The 20,447-nt window shown below is 41.2% G+C and overlaps 1 long non-coding RNA gene across 1 annotated transcript in view; it reads left to right on the top strand.

Annotated features, from left to right (window-relative positions):
- Positions 1-6,479: 6,479 nt before the first annotated feature.
- The window catches only part of LOC139046575 (uncharacterized), a 42,567-nt gene continuing 28,599 nt past the window's right edge, over positions 6,480-20,447 (top strand). The window contains exons 1-2 of the long non-coding RNA XR_011506726.1: positions 6,480-6,659; positions 6,914-7,043. This is a non-coding gene — a long non-coding RNA (uncharacterized lncRNA). The remainder of the gene's footprint in view (positions 6,660-6,913; positions 7,044-20,447) is intronic.

Below are 20,447 nucleotides of genomic sequence, written 5' to 3'. Positions count from 1 at the left end.
TCACTTTTATGCTTCCTACTCACACTTTGTTGATCCCTTAGTGGGTAGAGAATTCTGGATGGAAAATAATTTTCCATTATGATTTTGAAGGTGATGCTCCACTCTCTGCTAGTTTGTGATGGTAGTGTTGAGAGGGCAAAAGCCATTCTGACTTCTTACCCTTTGCTTTTTGTCCCTGGAACATTTAGGGATGTTTAACTACACTGTAGGATTTTGAAATTTGGCAGCGCTATACCTTGATGTTGGTGTCCTTGCTTTAACTACGGTGGACGCTCATTTTCGTCATTTCTCAGAAATTTGTCATATTTCATTGATTGCTTCTCCATTTTCTCTGTTCTGCCTTCCTAGAATTCATTTTTAGTTGGATGTTGTATGTCCTAACTTGATTATCTAATTTTCTTCTATTTTCTTTTCCATTTTTCCAACTTTGTTTTGTTGTTGATGCTCCATTTGGCATTTTGTAAAGAGTATGCTTTCAACCATTTTTATTGTTATGTTTTCATTCTCCTCAAAACACTCACTTTAGAGTTTATTCTTCACTTTTCTACCTCAGTCTATGCATTTTTTTCCTTCCAGTAGTATCATTTCAGTCAAAAGAATCTCCAGAAGCATAAAGAAACAAACCAGATACAACACACAGACTATGAAAGTATCTTAAAACTCTTGAAATAAACATGATATTCTTCTACTTCAGTATCCCTTTGTGTCCACGTGTGTTGAGATATTCTTGTGGTTCCAGTGGCCCTTATTCAAGGTCTTATCCTACCTCTAAAATTCTGATTTAATGAGAAGTTTCAGGAAAGAACTGAGTTGTCACTGAATCCTCAAATGGAAAGAGTACGCAATCATTGTAACCAAATCAGTGAGCAAAGCTCAACTTGTCGCTCCTTCAAAACGTTGACTCAGACCACAGGAAATCAGCATTCTAGAGTGAGAAAAGTGGAGTCACCACCCTTCTGCTCAGTTCCAGAATTATGAGCCAGGATGCTTCATTTTCACCAACTGCAGAGGATCCAAGAGGTCGCTTGGAATTATCATCGTTATTGCAAACTTTCTTACTGGCAACCCAAGTTTAAAGTTTAATTATACCCATATCCAGGTACCTATACTCTGTTAGATTAATTTTCACAAAGAAATAAATATATTTTTCTGGTTGTTGTTTTCCTTTTGGGTATCAAGATCTAAATTCAATAACTACAGAGCTGAGGACACTAAAGCTTTTTTAGCCACAGGCAGTTCCCTATTTAAAAGACACATTCCAAATTGGCATTTATCTCCAGTTCCACAGTTGGGGAGTGAGTAGTAGCATGTTAAGTGTCTCTCTACGGGGAAAAAAGGGACTGCTGGGGTCAAGGAGACCAGGAGAAAGCAAGGACAGAGGTTATCAGGTTGTCTGAGAATTAAGTCATTTCAAATATGTGCTTTTCTGTCCCTGTTGATGTAATAGTAAAATAAAAAGTGTTGGAAAGGCCCTATTCTCTATAAGTGTGAGAACTTTTTCTATACTGCGAGTCTGTGCGCTGGGAAATCTGATTTTAGCAGGTAAATCATGTGGAAGGTATCTTGGCAGCTCTTTCTCATTCATTCCTTAAGTTGAGTCTAGAGATACAAACTGTTTAACTTCATCAAGACCAAATATTTCATCAGGATAATAATCAGATCCCATAATTATACTTTCACATTTCTGGGAATTTTTTTCTGAGGAGATAGTTCCAGAAAGAAAATACAACTTGATCTGTCCTTTGCAGCAAAAATAGTTATAATTGCAGGACCATTTCGATCAATCTTAGTGTCACACAAGGGGAATGGCAGGTAAATTATGCTATTGTTTAGCAATAATAATTATTAAAACCATGTTACACTAAGAAAAGAAATTTACAGTTAAATTTTAGTGAGAAAACAAGAACACAAAATATTACCTATATCATTATTACAAATTTAAATATGTATTTATATGGACCAGGAAGAGGAAAAATGCAAAAACAAAAAAAATGTTTATCAGCAGTTGCTGGCGGAAGTTTGGTTGATCTTTCTTTGTTCTCGTTTGTCGAATTGTGGTTACTGTGCAGTCTGATTCTCGAACAGCAGCTCTGTGGAGAAGCAGCTGGGAATCGCTGGTCTCTGACAATACTTCCTAGGTGTGTTTCATGGTACGCTAGCTAGGTCTAGGATGTTAAGGATTCCGTGAAAACAACACAAAGCAAAACAAAAAAAGATTTTTGACCAAATGAATGTTAAATCCATTTGCCCTCAAAAATGTCACCGTAGGGCTCCTTAGAACCTTCAATATGCTAATATAGAATGAGTCTCCCAGCAGGGAAATAAATATGCAGCCATTTAAAGACACATCAGGCTACAGATCACACCCCCTCCCCCAACACACACACACAGCATTTTGTATGAGCCGTGTTGTCCAGCAAGCTGTGGGAAATTTCTGGTTCTGCCTCATGCAGTCACTTGGCTCTGCCAGAACTAAGTAAACACTTCTCCGGTGTTCATAAGGTAACGTGGTAGCTGAGCAATTTCTTTTCAACGTTCAAGTTCTCAGTCCAGTGTCACGTCCTCGATGAAAACCTTCCCAACCCCTCTGGCAGAACCAATCCTTACTTCCACTTTGCTCCCATTCCACTTTGCCTTTTGTTGTAGCACCAGGTATTCTGTGACATTTATTTGTGTCTGCTTTTCAGCTAGAAGAGCGATTTTCAGGCCAAACTATGCTTCAGCATCCACTGAGAACCTTAACACAGCACAGATGCCCAGTCACAACCCCCAGAGATTCAGTCCCACTGGGTCTGGGGCGAGACGGCAGCCCGGTCTTATTGAAGACCACAGAGGATCAGCTCCCGAAGGCCAGATGCGAGTTTTATTTATCTTTGTATTACTAGTGCCTGTCACTTGTGGGAGGGCACAAACTGTTGCCAGATTAATGTGCCATAGCAAGGAAAAAATGCTTGCTTAAAAACTAGTTGTCTAATTCCTCTTAGTGAAATAACATGTTTTTATTAGCTAGATTCCTTCATTTGCCATTTTAGTTAGGGGAAGATGTCTCCACAGCATCTGTGAGATGAGGGAAGAAAGAACACAAAAGATCTCCAGGAGCGGGAGACCGTGAAGAGTGAGAAGTCCTCTGGTGAGAAGCAAGATGCCTGATGTTCAATATTCAGTTTTCCATTTTGCTTTAATGCCAGACCTCGCTGTTGCTCTCAAACCTGCGGAGTGGGTATTTCCGCATAACGCCCTGCAGGTCAGTTGGTTAGGGCCTGGGCTCGGCGGGCCCTCGAATTACTGCCCAAAAGGAAGATAGACAGAGCCTGGATTAGAGCCAGGTGAGCCTGGGACTTGCCTCGGGAGCCAAAAGATTCAGGAATCAAGATAAATACTATTTTAATGCAATATTTTCAAAAATTGAAGTGACAGCAAAACATGTATAATTAACAAATTATCAACATTTTAAATAAAGACAGGATCAGTTACAGTGGTGTGCCTAACCACACCAGAGCCTGCGGCAAAAGGAAAAATCAATAATACTAATCTCATCTTTTTTTAAAAGTAGTATTATGTTCATCATGTATTTTTGCATTATTTTTTATCGTTTAATATATTGTACAAAGTAGTATTTATGAAAAACTTTATTTATCTCGATCACTGAAGTATTTGGTGCTCTCTCCAGTTTTGTGCCTGAAGCAAGTATTTCATTTGCTTCACTGTGGTCCCAACCCTGAGATGGACACTTAGAAACTTCTCTGAAATTGGTCTTCCAGCTTTGCAGAGGATGCTGTTTGAGAACACACAAGACCCGATTAAATTCCAAGGAAGGAAGCTAGCCAGCAAAGTCCTTCGAGGTTACAGTATAAACCAACATAGATAGACACAGAATTTCTTACAGAAGAAAAAAGATTATTTTCTGAAGGGAGAAAGCTTCAGACTGATCTGGAAAAGGAATCCCACTGGATACAGACTGCGTGCAACCCCGATCTGGGGATTGTCTTGGGAGTGACAGAAATTGGAAAAGAGGATAGTGAAAACCAGCAAGAATACACCAAGAATCTACTACACCCCTGATCCATCTCAAAACAGAGAAGCAGGGCGCTCCTATATTGGGATCAGAGTCTCGAGTGCAGAACTTCAAATGCCTCAGTGCGAGGAGACTTCTGCCTCATAGCCCATGATTGTTTGTTAGGGTGAAATATAACCAGGACTTGCAGGTGCAGAGTTTGACTGTACAATCAAAAGTATAGAGAAAAACCACTGATGTATATGCATATCAGAAAGATCATTGCGAAGGGAAATACCAAAGGGCTGTCAAACACAGAAATGGAACGAAGCATTTCTGAGACTGTTTTGTGTGAAATTCTTTGGAATAAAATGAACTGGAGTGGCACAAGAGACTTATAGGAATGCCTGAAGTATTCTTTCCAGTGAAATTACTTTACGATGAGGGAGTTTGGGAGGCAGAATTGGCTGCTTTTAGGAAAAATCCAAAACTGCAGAGTCAGCGCTGAAAGTCCGAAGCAGACAGAGGAAAAGGGAGTCATTATGGGTAAAAAATTCAGTGACAGGAGATTGTGTTCCTGACATGGAGGAAAGAGGTGCTAGGCCAATCTTGGCCTCCAGTCAGGGCACTGTCCACTCTCTGCTAGAGCTGTGAGGCCAATAAACGGTACAGCTGTAGCTCACTGGGCAGTCCTCCTTAGGAAGCTAGAGACTTCTGTAGGGAGTAGAAAAAGGTACAGGAGAGTGGGGACAGGGCTACCCAGGGTTTGGGGACTCAGCATGTCCCAGAGCTCGTTGGTTAGGGTTCTGGTTGTGGAGAGAGCATGCAGAGCTCTGAATGAGGAATGCTGGCCAGACAGAGTGCCTGGAGCAGGAAGAGAGCTGTCCTGCTCTGAAAGGGATGCCAGGAGAGCTTCCTGCAGAGAAGGAGCCAGCCAGCTCTGGGTGAGGGGCGCTCTTGGCTCCGAGTCCGGCCACCAAGTGGAGGCTGAACGTTCAACCTTCCCCTGGTAGAAAACCTGCAGGAAACTCCTATTCTGTATGAAACTAGGACCCCTAAGAAAAAAAGAGAGAACAAGAGCTGTGACAGAAGAAATCTTGTGTGGGGACTGTGAGAAATTCACTTCATAGTTATGCTTAAACGCATTGCTCATGGTCCACAAACTATGGGTGATGCACACACAGTTTTTGGTCTGTGTAGACCATTTTCTCTTGGGGATCAATGTGAATAATTACTCAATGTGAGCAGTTCAGGTTCCCCAAATAAATGATGTGTTTCTTTCTTTCCTCCACCCCTACACATTACTTGGGGGTTAAAATTTGAGAGGCTTATGCCCTTGCAGGGGCTGCAAAGATTTTGCTGAGAAGAGAATGTAGCAGGAAAAAAAGCCAAAAAACGACTATTATTGTTGGTATACCGGCTGGTGGCAGAATTCTTTCCCACTGGGGTGAGGAATTTTTTTTGTTTGTAGCAAGACATCTTTAGTGTGTCTTGTTTTAGTTTGAGTGACTGAGCACCCAGGCACGGCTTAGATAGTCAGGACAAACAGAGGGACCCATGTTGCTCTGCCTTGTAAAGTGGGAGATGAGATGATGTGAGTTTCAGGAAGTCACCATGATGGATGGCACGCCCCGCTGGAAAACGGAGATAAGAGGAGATGCTGGAGGGAAAATTGAAAACAAGGTGAGTGCCTTTGGGGCCTAGAGAGAGAAATCTGCCAGGCAGAAACTCAGTCTAGAATAGGCTGTCCAATGCTCTATTTAAAGTTATCTGCTGCACTTTGCTTTGCTGTCATCTCTAGCATCACCCTCAGTCACTCCACCACCAAAATCATCAGTGAAAATCTCTCTAAACACAAGTGATTTTAGCAAATGGTATTTTAAAGGAAAAGCACAGCAAAACCAAAAAGTGTCAGTATTCTGTGTTTGGATTGATAGTGGGGTGAAAATGAAGTGAAATGAATAGTCATAGAATGTGAGCTTCAGGGGAAATTGAGAATGAAACTGAAATAAAACACGGAAACAAAAAGAGACAAGAAGAAACAAAACCCCTTGAAACTCCTCCGCCCTCGGCAAGGGGAAGATGGGGAAAGTGGGCATGAGGTTTCCTCTGACGTGAAAGGGAAGCTCCAGCCATCTCATTTCACTGTTACAGCAAAAGGTGACCCCTTAAGTCTGGTCGAGGTGAGGACTTCTAGGTGGCTGACATAGAAACGAGAACTTAAATGCCATCATGTATTGCATAATGCCATCATAGAATTTCTTTTCCCAGAATCATAACAATGCACTTGACAAAAGGTTTTTACATGAGTAAAGAGAACATAATTTCTGAATATTTAATGCAAAATTGCCATAGAATAAAATGATCATTAAATATGTAAATGCTTATTTAGACATGCTTATTACTACCATAACTCATCTCTTATATAATACAATCTCTATGCCCTAAATTGTCACTTGGTCATAGGCTCCACAAATCAAAATCTGGGGCAGCTTCTCACAAAGAAGCAAGCTGATGGAATGCACAAAAAATATCTCCTTTCATTGCTAACAGGAGGTTTCTGCATTTGGCCTTGTTGTTCGTGATCAGAGGAGGAAAGACAGAGATGAGCACCCTACAGAGAACTGACATAATGCCAGGTGGTCAAGGGCCGTTTGGATCAAAGGTAAGTCAAATATTCAGTATCAAGTAGAGACCAGTGGTCTCCATGCTCTCCTTTAAATGTAGTGCTAAACAAAAGATTAAGAAATATTTTTAAAATTGCCATTTATTCACCATAAGTGAGCCAGTTTTCTACTTTCTCGTGAGGGATGCTTAGGTGGTATTTAATATTTTAAAAAGAAAATAAAATGAAACTGGCAAGAGCAGCCTCCCTTATTCTGACCCTCGTTACTGTGTACTTTTTCACTTTCATCAAAGGGACCAGGGCCGACCATTCAAAGCACAGTCTGTGGATCCGCAGCATTTGCATCACCCAGAGCGTGTTCCGTACTCAGAATCTCAGTCCCAGAGCTACTGCATCAGAATCTACATTTTACCAGATTCCCAGGTGGGTTGCATACACATCTGTGGTGGTTTTATAACAATGAATATTTGGATAAGCTAGAACTGCATTTCTCCGGTAGCACCCCAAATTAGAGTTGGCCAGAAATCTCGTGAGATTGACAAAGTGGAAGTGGAGCAGCGTCCGTTGCTCTCTGAGGGGCCTTGTAGCTGCAGTGAGACACACAAATGCATGCTGCTGGGTCGCTCCACTCCACACTCAGCTCTTCTTTCTACCTGTCAGCCCTGCTAATTAAAGGAACTCCAAGCCCCGCTCCAGACATGGACTCAGACTTGGTCAGCATCCCTTCTCCTTCCCATGGGCTTCCGAGATTTCCCTGAATGCTCCAACCTGTCCACGCAGGCCAAAGCTTCAGGAAGGTACTTTAGCAACCTTTCTCTGATTCTTCAATTCCACCTACCAGACTGTACTTCCCAGCTCATCCCACAATTATAATAGGTCCAGTTCCCGGAATAAACCCCTTACTCTACGGTACCAAAGGTGGTTTTCCTTTCCTGGTAGAACCCTGACTAATAATACGTTAAACTTCGAGAAACACCGGTCTAGGTTGCATACATGATTAACAAGCAACATTGCAAATTACCCATTTTCAGCTAGCCCACTAGCCCCATCCCTTGGAGGGTTTATCTGAATGAAGTGTGTGCTTTTCAAGCAGCAGGTGCGGCGCTTTGGAGGTCTCTGGTAAATTTAGTGATCGCCTCTCATTTACATTAGAACTAGTGAAGCGGAGACAGGACAGCCTGAGAAGGCTACTGCAGTCCCTTCAGCTGGTTGGATGTTCCAGCTCAGAAAAGGCAGAAGGTCAAAGTGAACTCTTGTCACTTTGGACATCTCCTCATCCCAATCCTGAAACTTTTCCTGGTGCATTTTTGAGCCATCAGCTGTGACCTCTTTGAGTTCTATGTGGATTAGGTCTCTTTCGTTTGCAAGTAATAAAAACCAACTGAAGACGAGACTGAGGTGGTTAAAAATACTGGTGTTTTCTTCACCTAACTAAAAAAAATATCTTTCTGGTTGGGGGAAGGAGTCATTTGAGTCTCACTCATGATTTGATCCTGGGATTTAGATGCTATCATGAGGACTGAGTTTCTTTCCACCCCTCTGCTTTGTATCCTCCTCTGATGGCCTCATTTTTAGCAGGATTTCTTTCAATGGCTGCTGGGGACAGTTCACAGCTCTAAGTGCAGTGGAACAAAAAAGAGAACACCTTCTTTCTGGTCATCCAGGAAAAAGTTCTGAGATTAGCCTGATGAGACCTGGTAGACCGCTTTGTGTCACCTACTTATCCGTGACCCAACCACTTGGCCAGGGGAAGGGATGCGCTGATGATCCAGGCCGGGGTCCACCCTAGCAGCTCAATTGGAAGCGTCTCCACCCGGAAGTACCCGGCAGTCCACAGGTACGGCAGAAGGTGGTTCTTTACGGGAAGAATAGAGAATAGCTGTAGGCAGGCAGAAATCACCAGCACCACCAGTGAAACCAATAGATGGCCACTTCAGCTTCGTGCTGAAATGCACTTTGGACTTTTCTGTATTAGGTTTCTAGAAAGGAAATATAATAGACATCATGGTTTCTAAATTTTAAATTTATTAAATGTTCATAGTCGAAGTTTTGGAAAGTGTGGGAAAACATATAAAAGGAGAAAAATCACAGTAATCTCACCACCAAGAGAAAATCATTGTAATCATGTAGGTGTGTAAACTTTTTCCCAAGTAATTTACTAAAGAGTATTTTCCATATACTTCTACACTGTGCTTTTCAAGTTGCATAGTTTTCCATTGTATGTTTGTACTACGCAACCAGTCCCATATTGATAAATCTTTTTATTGTTTCTAAATTATGAAGAGTGTGTTTAAAATGATTACACAGAAACCTCTGTGAACATCTATAATAATTTTTACAGGATAAATGCCAAGCAGAGAACTTGCTGGGTTCAAAGGCATGAACATTTTCCAAATTTCCAACGTTTTGCCATCCATAAACGTTGCATCAATTTATGTTTCTATCAGATGTGCATTTTGCTGCTTCCTCAGCAATGATTATTTAAAAGCACATTTTAAGGGGCCGGCCCCGGGGGTGCAGCGGTTAAGTTCTCACGTTTCGCTTCTCAGCTGCTCGGGGTTTGCTGGTTTGGATCCCGGGTGCTGACATGGGACCGCTTGGCAAGCCATGCTGTGGTAGGCATCCCATGTATAAAGTAGAAGAAGATGGCCATGGATGTTAGCTCAGGGCCAGTCTTCCTCAGCAAAAAGAGGAGGATTGGCATTGTGAACTCAGGGCTAATCTTCCTCAAGAAAAAAAAAAGTACATTTTAAGCTTGCCAACTTGATAAGTGAAAATGATATCACTGTTATTTTCCTTTGTATTACTTCGTGAAGTTAAAACACTTGTTCATTTGAATGTTGGTGCTTTTGTGTCTTTTTTTCTGAACTACTTCTTCAGGTCATTTGCCTCTTTTAAAAATTGGAGTATTCATCTTTTCCTGATTGTTTTGTTAGGCTAGGCTTTTGGTTGTCTTTGTTAGGTTTTGTTGTCTTTCTATACTAGGGACATTAATTCTTTATATTATATTATTATATGTTATAAATATTTTCCCCAGTTTAACATGTATTTTTTAACAGAAATTGAGATGTTTACATAGATCAATCTTCTTTTTTTTCTTTTTTAGCACTATGGAGAAGGTAAAGCAGGAGTGGCAGATAAGGAAGTGTGAGGGAGAGGATGGAGTTGATTTTTATATACTTTTCTTTAATTCTTCTCTACAATTTCCACTGATAAGTCTACGCAGCAGAGGAAAAAGCAAGAAGGGAAGAGTTGGGGAGAAAGGGAAAGAATTTGAGTATAAAACCTGTGATTGGCATTGAACATCTGTTATTTTCATTCAAAAGTATGGTATGAAGAAAAACCTCCCGAAGGACCTGCAGAACCATCCTACCTCATGCACATGGGCACGTTTTGAAGTGTAATTGACACAACTGCATATTAGTTTCAGGTGTACAATGTAATGATTCAATACTTGCATATGTTGCGAAATGATCACTACAACCAAAAACAATCCATTTATGTAATCCATTTATGTAACTTGCCTTTAGTATCATTCTTAAAAATGCCTCCTTCACCCCAATAAAGGGAAAAACAGAAGAAAAAATGAAAATTCCAAAGTCTCTTCCAGGCATTCTGTGCTGTTAAACGGTTAATAATAGATATTTCGTTACCTGCCGATGTGAATTATACCAGTCACACTGCCGTCCCTCCCAATCTCCTTACCGAAGAAGGGGAAAGTTGCTGATAGCCATTTCTGACATAAAATATTATTTTGTGCTGTGTTTCCCATGTGAATTTTGGATTCTTTTCATCTGGATCCATTCATTTCTAGGGATATATGTGTCTGTTCTAGCTCCAGAAACACATTCTGTAATAACCACCGCTTGGTAGTATCTTTTATTTTCTGCAAGTATGAGTCACATTTGTTATTTTGCTTATGTAAAATTTGATTACTATTTAATCATTATTTTTTTAATACACTGCAGAATAATTTTGTCAAACTAAACAAGTCCTTCTGAGATTTTTATTGGAATTACTTTAAATTTATGGATTAACTTGGGGAAAAACTATCTCTTCCCATCCAGTAGGATTTCATATTCTTTTCTTTTTCTCAAAAAGCATGATCCCCCAAATTGAATGTGCTTTAAGCTCCATGAAACCAGGGTACCTTTTCTTCCATCATCCAGAAATATCAGGCCTGGGACTGACAGCAGGGAAAAGGCTCATCTTTCCTCTTCCTGGCTGACTCAGTGGTCCTTCTGGCATTGCCAAGGCTTTCCAGTGAGGTCTGGGAAGCTCTCTGTAAAACTCTCTGCAGCCAGATGAGAGCTGGCCTAGGAACTCCCACTCCACCATGAGAAAGAGAGAGTAGCTACCAGCCCCTCCCATGGTCTCCACTCCTGAAGGAAAGAAGACAATCTACAGATGCTCAGCCTGAAGCATCTCCTCAAGGAAAGGTGGCCAGAACTCACAGTAGCAGAACTGGTCATTTTCTTCCACCTCAGAGCAAATTCTTTTAGAGCAGCAGGAAATGAAATGGTATTCACACTATCAATTACCCCAGCTGTTTACCTAATGAACTCAGCTGCAGAGACAGCCATTTTCAAGACCAAAAGAATATAATAAGCCCATGGTAACCCTGCAGTAACAAGCACCTTGGCAAACTCAAGGTCTGAATTCACACGATTACAGTCTAGCTGCCAGGAAGATGCCATCCCATCACTGACTTATAATGCCATGTTATTTATTGAGATAATTATGCTTTTCTACCCCTCAGGGGTTCAGAATCTGAGAAAGTAAGCAATTTATCCTTATTCATTCAGTATGTGAGCAAATTTCAAATTAGAATAGATCGCTCCAAGATCTATTATATGATGAGGGGGCATCCTGCAGGCTTTGGCCTACCCCTAAAGATTCCAGGGGCTTAGAGGGCATTGTAGGAATCAGTGGGAAGTTGGTTCTTCTAAGTTCATGAAACAAATTTCTGTTTTATCAGAGCAGTTTTGCCTGGAACTCTCACTCACCGCCCCCAAATGTTAGCATCTTGCACCTGCTCTCTGAGCTTCTTTGTAACATTGTGTGTATTAAAATGACATTTTAAAAGAGCATTACATATATTCCCTATAACCCTGCAAAGGAGTTCTTGCTGCAGATGAGGAAACGGAGGCTCAGAGTAGTTGAGTGACTTCTTTGGTGGACACAAGTTAATAATTTTCTTTTCACTGAACACAATTCACTTGTTTACTTATCTCCTACCAGGCTTCCAAGTCCTTGAAATCAGGCATCTTCTAGCAGGATCTTGAATGCCCCAGGCTCTGGTAGAGGTCCTGATGTATGGTGGGAGTTTAATGATTGTCTGTTGAATAGAGGGAAAATGCTGGGCTAGAAGTCAGTAAAATGCTGGGATCCAATCTCAGTTCTAATAATTATTAGCCTGTGAACTTGGGTCTATCACTTTTCTTTGATCTTCATTTTCCTCATCTCTAAAATGAAAATAATAATACCAAATAATACTAAACTTCTGCTCTTTCTCACGGGTTTGTTGTAAGAATTAAATGAAATTTAGTGTAGGAAAGTGTCTTGAAATAAATTACGTATGTAGATAAAATGAAATCCATCTTACTAAGTATTTGTTAATAGAAATGAACTAGATTAGAAGAGACCATTATGAATCTTTGCTCTCATCCCTCTTAACATGCGGATCAGAGCTGTTTTCATGACCTCAGGGTTCATCTAGTCTATTCTAGCCAATCTTTCTGATGAGCTGATCTCTAGGCTCTGGACCCTTGTGAGTGGCGCAGTAGAAAGATCTCTGACTACAGAATCAAATATTCAGGCTTAATATCTGTTTTGCCAGTATAAAACATGTGGTCAAGTTACTTAAACCCTGGACTTCAGCTTTTCTTTTCTTTTCTATAAAATAGCGATGGTGATAGTGGTGGTTGTGGTATATACTGAGAAAGGGAGTGGGACAGGGGGGCACTGACTAGATTCTCTCTAAATTACACTGCAGCTTTATTATTCTGTGATTCCATGTATGCCTTTGAGGTCTCATAGTTATAGTCAAACTGGAGTTTAAAGACAGTGATGTGAATAAGATGGGATCCTCAGAGTTTGAGTCTTATGTATTAGCACAGAGGGTCACTGATAAAGAATGAGAATCAGGAATACCATCTCACCTTCTGTCCCTAAAAGAAAGCATTTTACATCTGGCTGTTGGGAGTAAATCCTGCCCCAGTCTTGGACATACTTCCACTGGAGTAGGAGTAAGTTAGACTCCAAATCTAGCACGAAGTACCATCGTTCCTGGGTATCCATGGTGAATTGGTTCCGGGACACCGTGGATACCAAAATCTGTGGATGCTCAAGTCCCTTATATGGAATGGTGTAGTATTTGCATATAACCTACACACATCCTCCTGTACACTTTAAATCATCTCTAGATTGCTTATAGTACCTAATACAATGTAAATGCTATGTAAATAGTTGTTATACTGTATCGTTTAGGGAATAATGACAAGAAAAATAGTCTGAATGTGTTTAGCACAGATGTAACTGTCATAGACCTTTCGATCCAAGGTTATTAAATCCGCAGATGCAGAACACGCAGATACCCGGAGCCAATTGTACCTTCTAATTGGATGGCTTCCTCCCTAATGAGCCACTGGAGCTGGGGCAGAGAGGCCCTACTGTCAGGACCTGAATTGTTGACTTCTTCAGTGAGGGAGGGTACTTATGGGGATGTTGTCACAGGCATCTGATGTGACTTTCTGAGGCGAACTGTCAGCCCACTGCAGCTTTTGTCCAGCTCTGACCATTACTCCAGTTCTTTCTCCTCCTGGGGGTGTCCCCCACTCAATCTTCTCACTTCCCTAATGAATACTGCCCAGAAGTTGCAATTCTCCCGCACCTGTGAGAAATCCATTCCCCTTTTTGGCAGGCTTCAAAATCTGCTGCTTACTCAGAGGATGGGGTCTAAAATAAAACCGGCTTCCTTAGCAGGGGAATAATAATTTCACAAAAGTCAAAGTCCCATTTTCTCTGTTGTATTTCGCATGGATTTCATGTGATTCACATGACTTGCCATATTTTACCTTAAAAAAATTGATGCTTCGTGTGGAAGAAAATGTGCACTTGCAAAGTTTGTAATGGAAACTTTCCGTGCATCAGCTGTGTTCCTGCAGTTCTCCGGGACTGGTTAGTTACACACCCTGCCGAGACCTGAATCACATTCACGGTAAGAGAAAACAAGCCTCTTAAGACATCCTCGAACTTAAAGGCGAAGAAACATGCCTTCAGCTCCTCAGTGCAGCTCAGAGCCACCACATCTGTGGGAAAGCTGATGAAGAAAGACAAAAACATTTCTTAGTCATGGATTTTACAAGCTAAACCCCGGGGATTAGCTCGTGGTGGCGGAAGAATGTGAGAGGGACATGGGCAAACAGCCTGCTGAATAATTTTAATGGCCTTTCCTATGAATAAAACAGTGTTATTACTTTGTACCTTTGCTAAGGGCTAGGACCTAGGACAAGGGAGGCAGGACAGAAAAAGATAGCGTTGACTCCAGTGGTGGAAAGTATGTTCCCAAAATAATCGCTCAGGGCTGTGGCACGCCGCTGGAAGCACTATTTAAGAACAAAGAAACACGGTAAATTACTGTGATCCAAACTTAACGTGGGTCTCAGTACTGCCCCAGCAACCTTATTTTTCCTTGTAGACTGCTGCCTTCGTTGTTCAGGGTGGTCATTTCCAGTCTTCTCCATTTTCTCCAAGCACTCCATGCCACCTTCCCGACAGACCCCCCCGAGGACGAGGTTGGGTCCACGTTTACAGCAGAAATCAGGTCAGAACTCCCTAGACTTCTTGCCTGTCAACATGCAAACTTACCTTCCCTGGTACCCTATTAGTCAGCTAGGGTACAGCTGCTCTAACAACAGACTACCAACTGGGTGGCTTAAACGACAGAAATTTGTTTTCACACAGTGCTGGAGGTCCAAAGTCCGAGATCAAGTGTTGGTTCCTTCTGAAGGTGCTAATGAAGGATCTGTCTCAGGCTTCTCTCCTAAATTCTGATGGTTTGCTGGCAACGTTTCACATTCCTTGACTTCTGCTGCATCATCTTGATCTCTGGCTTCCTCTTCACATAGCATTCTCCTTGTACATTCATATCTATGTTCAAATTTCCCCTTTTGTAAGGACACCAGACATGTTGGATTAGGGGCCCACACTAATCCAGGATGACCGCATCTTAACTGATTACATCTGCAGCATTCTGAGGCACTGGGGATTAGGTCTTCAATATATGAATCTTAAGGAGATGCAATTCAACCCATAACAGGTACCCACGCCTGATCTTTTCAGAAGCACCTTTCCTCTTCAGTGTGGCTACTCCCTCCACAGATGTTTTGGAGTCCAACCATCTTCCTCCACAGAAACACTGCCCAATCAGGCACCGCCTCTCTTTTCAACAGCTACAATTACCTCTTCTGTACCAACTCTTTCTAGTCAGCCTTTAAACGAGTTCACTTCTTTCCCATCTCAAGAAACAACTGTAGCAACAGTAGCTTTCCATGGACCTCAAGTCTCACTTTAGCTTTGGCCTTGCACTCTTCAAATTCACAGCCTACATCAGCTCTCTCCACTGGCTGTCCCCTATTCACTCAGCTCGCGGCGGCCATCTGGCCTCCTCCCTCACCACTTCACTGAAACTGCTCTTCCTGAGAACAGTGGATGACTTCCTTTTGCTAGATGCAATGGCCGTGACAGGCTTCATCTTACTTGACTCTTCATCATAGCTCAACATTGGTGACCTACTCTGACTTCTGGAAGTGTCACCTGTTTCCGCTTCCATATCTCCCCATTCTCCTGACACCATGTTGTCTTGGTTTTACTCATTATTGCCTAATGGCAAACATTGACCTTTTTAAAGTTTCTGGAGACTTCTGTGTATAGTTTCTGCACTTGGTATCCAAGAAAGAAGAGCTTGGGACTGGACAGACATTTGCCCAGCTGAGGATTTGATGAGAAATAGTGTCCAGCACTATTTAGTATGAGATGTACATTCTGTAACCATTTAGCAAATGGTTATAGGCTAAATGACTACCTTCCTCTCTCTGAAGAAAGGGTAAGATATCCCCGAGGTAAAATAGAGACAGGTAGGATTTCAGTGCTCCTTGCTGCAGACGGTTACATGGTTCTACGATTAGCCTTACATGTGTCCGGCCTTAAGTGCAAACAAGAGCACTGGCCACAGTTTTCAATAGTTTCTCTGGAGGTTAATGCACTGGCTTTCAGCGGGATTTGACACAGCACAGAACAAGGTGCCGTGTTATTAACTCCTCCAGAATTACAAATAGGTTTATGGTAGAACAGATCTGATTTGGAAATGACATAAAATGGAATGATCTGTAACTTGCATTAAAAATAGATATGAAGAAAATATTGCCTTTGCGTGCAGCTTTGTCCTAAGGGTCAAATTTATCAAATCCTCATTATTCCAGCTTTACCTCAAGGGCCCTGGGCCTTCTGTAGTCAATGAGTCTCCTCACTTCTGTAGTCAATGAGAGTCAAACACAGGCAGAAGGAAGATGGAGAAATGAGCTGAAATATAGAACAGACGAAATTGTCTGGACCTCCCTGCTGAGAGGTGATACTCAGCCCTTCCTGGGGAGGCATGGCACCCAGCCTTCAGGGTTCTGCCATGTCAACACAAAAACATTATCTGAAGTGTCTCCCTGCCTTACAGCTATTTTTCTTACTCTTGCGGAAGTCCAGAAGCACTCTTGTAATCCAATGTTCTTCAACACCCACACAAGCCCCAAGCAATTTCCATCTTTTCAAGTACTAGAACTATCACCAATATGCCACAAACATGGAAAGCAATATGACATACTGTTTATTTGTAGAGCTCCTGTAAATCAACAATATAGCACGAATATCCTAGAGGAACTGGGCAAAGAGCACAAACAGATAATATATAAAAGAAGAAATGCAAATTTCTAATCTACAATGAATAGATCCAGGTGTCACTAGTGAGCAATTTAAAGCAAAAATGAGCTGGAGCTTTTCACGTCTCAGGTTGGTGATTATTTGGAAAATATTCACGAGTGTATGGTAAGATAAGCAAGCACTCTCATGTACTGTTAATGGAACTGTCAATGGTATAACCTTTCAAGGAAGAAATTTGGTAATATCTACTCACTTCAAATGTTTCCCAGCCTTTAAATCAGTCATTATCTTTCCAAGACACAGTCCAAAGGAAAGAATCACACACGTGGACAAGGGTTTATATGCAGAGAAATTTATCATATTTAGCCAAAATTGGAAACCTCTTAAAGGTCTAATAAAAGAGTAATGGTTAAACAACATTTGGTACATTATAGAATATTATAAACCCATTATAAATAATGTTCACGAAGAAAATGAAAAAATATTCAAGATATAATCTTAAGGGCATGAGTAGGATAAATGGGCAAAGCTATGACTACACGTTCCACAGAAGAAGCCTCAGAGATATACAGTTCTATGAAAAGATGTTGAAACCTTGTAACAATCAGTAAAATATGAATATAAATAAAAATGAGATAATGGTTTACAGGCATCAAAATAGCAAAAATTAGAAGAGTATATTATACAAAGTGACACTAAGGATGTGGGAACTTGGGTAATGCTGGAAAGCAATGTGGTGGTACTTAGAGAAGTTTCCTCTGTGAGGTCCCTTGAACTGATAATTCTACTCACTCCTGGTTGTATATCGCAGAAGCATTCTTACACAGGATCTTACAGGAACATATAAGGGGCATTTGTCATGATATTGATCAGAGGCAAGAGGTTGGAGTAAACCAAGTGTTCAACACTTGGAGGAAAAATAAGCAAAATGTAGTAAATGCATGCTATGAAGTGATAAAAATTAGAGGATGTGTACCTCAATAAATCTGAAAAACGTAGGAGTAAAAAAAGTAAGAACAGGGTCTGGCCGTTTGGCCGAGTGGTTAAATTCATGCACTCCACTTCGGTGGCCCAGGCTTTCGCGGGTTTGGATCCTGGGCTCAAACCTAGTGCCACTCATCAAGCCGTGCTGAGGCAGAATCCCACACAGCACAACTAGAATACATAATTGTGTACCGGAGGTGCTTTGGGGAGAAAGAAAAAAAAAAGAAGATTGGCAACAGATGTTAGCTCAGGTCCAAATCTTTAATAAAAAAAAAAAAAGAAAAAAGTAAGAACAGAATGAGATTTTAGTACAAACGTATATTAAAGAATATGTACATGAAGCAATGCAACATATTTTTCAAGAACAGCTGCATATATCGAAATCAGTAGGGAATTAGCTTCATCAGAAGAGAATAATAAAAGTTATTATTATTATATTTACAATTGTAATAGAAAAGGGCCTTGCTGAAATTGATGTTCAGTGATGAGATCTTCTACAAATGAAAGGCATGATGCATTCAACACACTGGTACCTGAGATTTTAAAAAGAAAAGAATTGATATTAAACTCATATATCACACAGTCTCAACTTTATAATAAATGTGCGAAAAACACTGGAAGGAAAGGAAAAAATTAAAATATTAACAACTATAATGTTTGAACGATGATTTGTTAAATTGTCTTTTTTGTGTTTATAGCTAGGTGCCAAACTTTAGCCAGCTGTGGGGTCCAGCTGTTGGGATTTGAAGATGTTTGAGTAAGTAGGGTGGGGTGGTATGGCATGGGGTGAGCAAGTTAAGATCCAATTTGGATCAGTGTTCTCATGGAAGAAGCCCAGAGCTCAGGCACAGAAGGGGCAGGAAATGTCCTCTGAAAACTCATCATATGGACATAAAGCTTAGGCCAAGGGAGAGAGAGGCCACAGCCGGGAGACAAGCAGTCCTTCTCTAGTCGGCCAGTGCCTTGGAGGAAGATCTGGCTGGGGTGGGGCTCGTTTTCTCCATTTCTGCATGAAACTCTGAGAGTGTGAATTGCACAGAGGGTACTTTGGCAACTGGAAGACACCAGGGCTCCAGTTCCTTAGGGAGGGGCTCTGAGTGGTCATCTAAAGAACAGCCCAGGGGGTCCCATCTTTCAGTTTTGTGGGGAACAAATATCATTAAGTGTGCCCCAGGAAAGGGAATGAGTCAAAAGCCACAAATAACGGGCCAAGCTAAATTGTGAGCATGAGTCTGTGTCCCCAGGCCCCTTGGATTCCTAATACTGACTAGAAGTGAGGGAGGGGACAATAATTGTTCAGGGATTTGAGAATGTGCTTTGAGGAGAAAAAGGAGGAAAAAGCCAGTGAAATACGAATTATTACTATTAGTAGGCTTTCAGGTTGCATGAGCTGGAGAAATATGTTACATATTTTGTCTATTTTCTGAGCATTCTACGTGCAAAGAAAATTTATTACTTTATAATAAAAAACATTATAATAAATTAAAAAATAAAAGTCTCAAGTATAAAAGAAAGACGCAGAGGCAGGTATTTCCAAGACAAGTTCTGATAATAAATTATTCTTCTCATTCTAGGCTTACGTTGCCTGTGTCTGCTCTGTCCTACGCCTTGTGCTAGAGTCTGGGAACAAAAAAGGAGAATGCTGCCCTGTTTTCAAACAGCTCACAGTCTTGTTCTGGTGGAAGGGTGTCTTAAAGTGGTTATTTTGACATAAGATATTTCAATTCTAGAGTTCAAGTTAAAGGAATGTTTCTACGGCTAAAGATGTCACGTTTTGTGGAAGGCTGTATTCCTACACAAATACTCTTAACAATTAAAAAGTGATACTACATATGGATTTTCTTCTGCGGTAGGAAGGCAAGAGGTCAGATTTACCAGGAGTAACCATCTTCCAGAGGAGCATCTTCTTTCTGGCTAGTTTCTTGAGTCCCATGGTAACTATCCCGTAGTCCTTAACCCACAGGTCTTCCTCCTGTTCCTTTCCTCTAAATTCTAGAGCCAGGGCCAGACTTTGGTAATACTGATTGTCTCTGGTACTTTGCCTCCCTTTATCTGCCTCTTTTTCATTTCCCTGGTCTTCGTCTCCTCCATCCCCACTCCTCTCCCGATGCCCCACACCTCCCATTCTGATACCCACATCCAACTTTCCACCATAGAGCCTCGTACTCCAATATCTTCTCTCCCTCCCCCTTGATATTCTATCTCACAGTTATAGTTGAATTTTTAAAGCACATATTTGTTATCACAATGGATCTGTTAGGTGTGCTATATATTTTATTTAGTTTGTTTATTTTCTGCCTCTCCACGTACCCTCTCCCGCTCCCCAACTACAATATAAATTCCATAACATCAGTGATTATTGTTTCTTATTCTCTGCTATTGTTTCACATTCTAAAATCAGTGCCTGGCTTATAGAGGAGATGCTTAATAAACATTTGAGGGGCAGCCCCAGTAGCCCAGTAGTTAAATCCAGTATGTTCTGCTTCGGCGGCCTGGGTTCAGTGCCTGGGCGTGGACCTACACCACTCATCTGTCAGTGGCTGTGCTGTGGTGGTGGCTCACATACAAAAAGAGGAAGATTGGCAGCAGATGTTAGCTCAAGGCGAATCCTCCTCAGCAGAAAAAAGAAAAAAACAATAAGCATTTGATGTAAGGATAAAGGAATGAAAGAATGAATGAATTTGAGGGAAATAATGTGGAGTAAGTTTCCAAGCAGCCCATAAACAGGAACTGGTAGATGATTGGCCATTCCTTTCACTCATTCGTCAGCTATTTATAGAATAACCACTAAGTGTCAATCACTAGCACCAGCGATTCAGTGGTGAGCTACACACAATTCTTGCCCTGGAGGAACTCGCAGTCTACAAGGGTGGACAGACCAATGGAAGCAAAATGGTATGAAAAGTACTCTAA

The sequence above is a fragment of the Equus asinus genome, chromosome 11, assembly GCF_041296235.1.
Source record: "Equus asinus isolate D_3611 breed Donkey chromosome 11, EquAss-T2T_v2, whole genome shotgun sequence".
Taxonomy (NCBI): Eukaryota; Metazoa; Chordata; class Mammalia; order Perissodactyla; family Equidae; genus Equus; species Equus asinus.
This window is presented reverse-complemented; position numbering and strand designations above follow the sequence as displayed.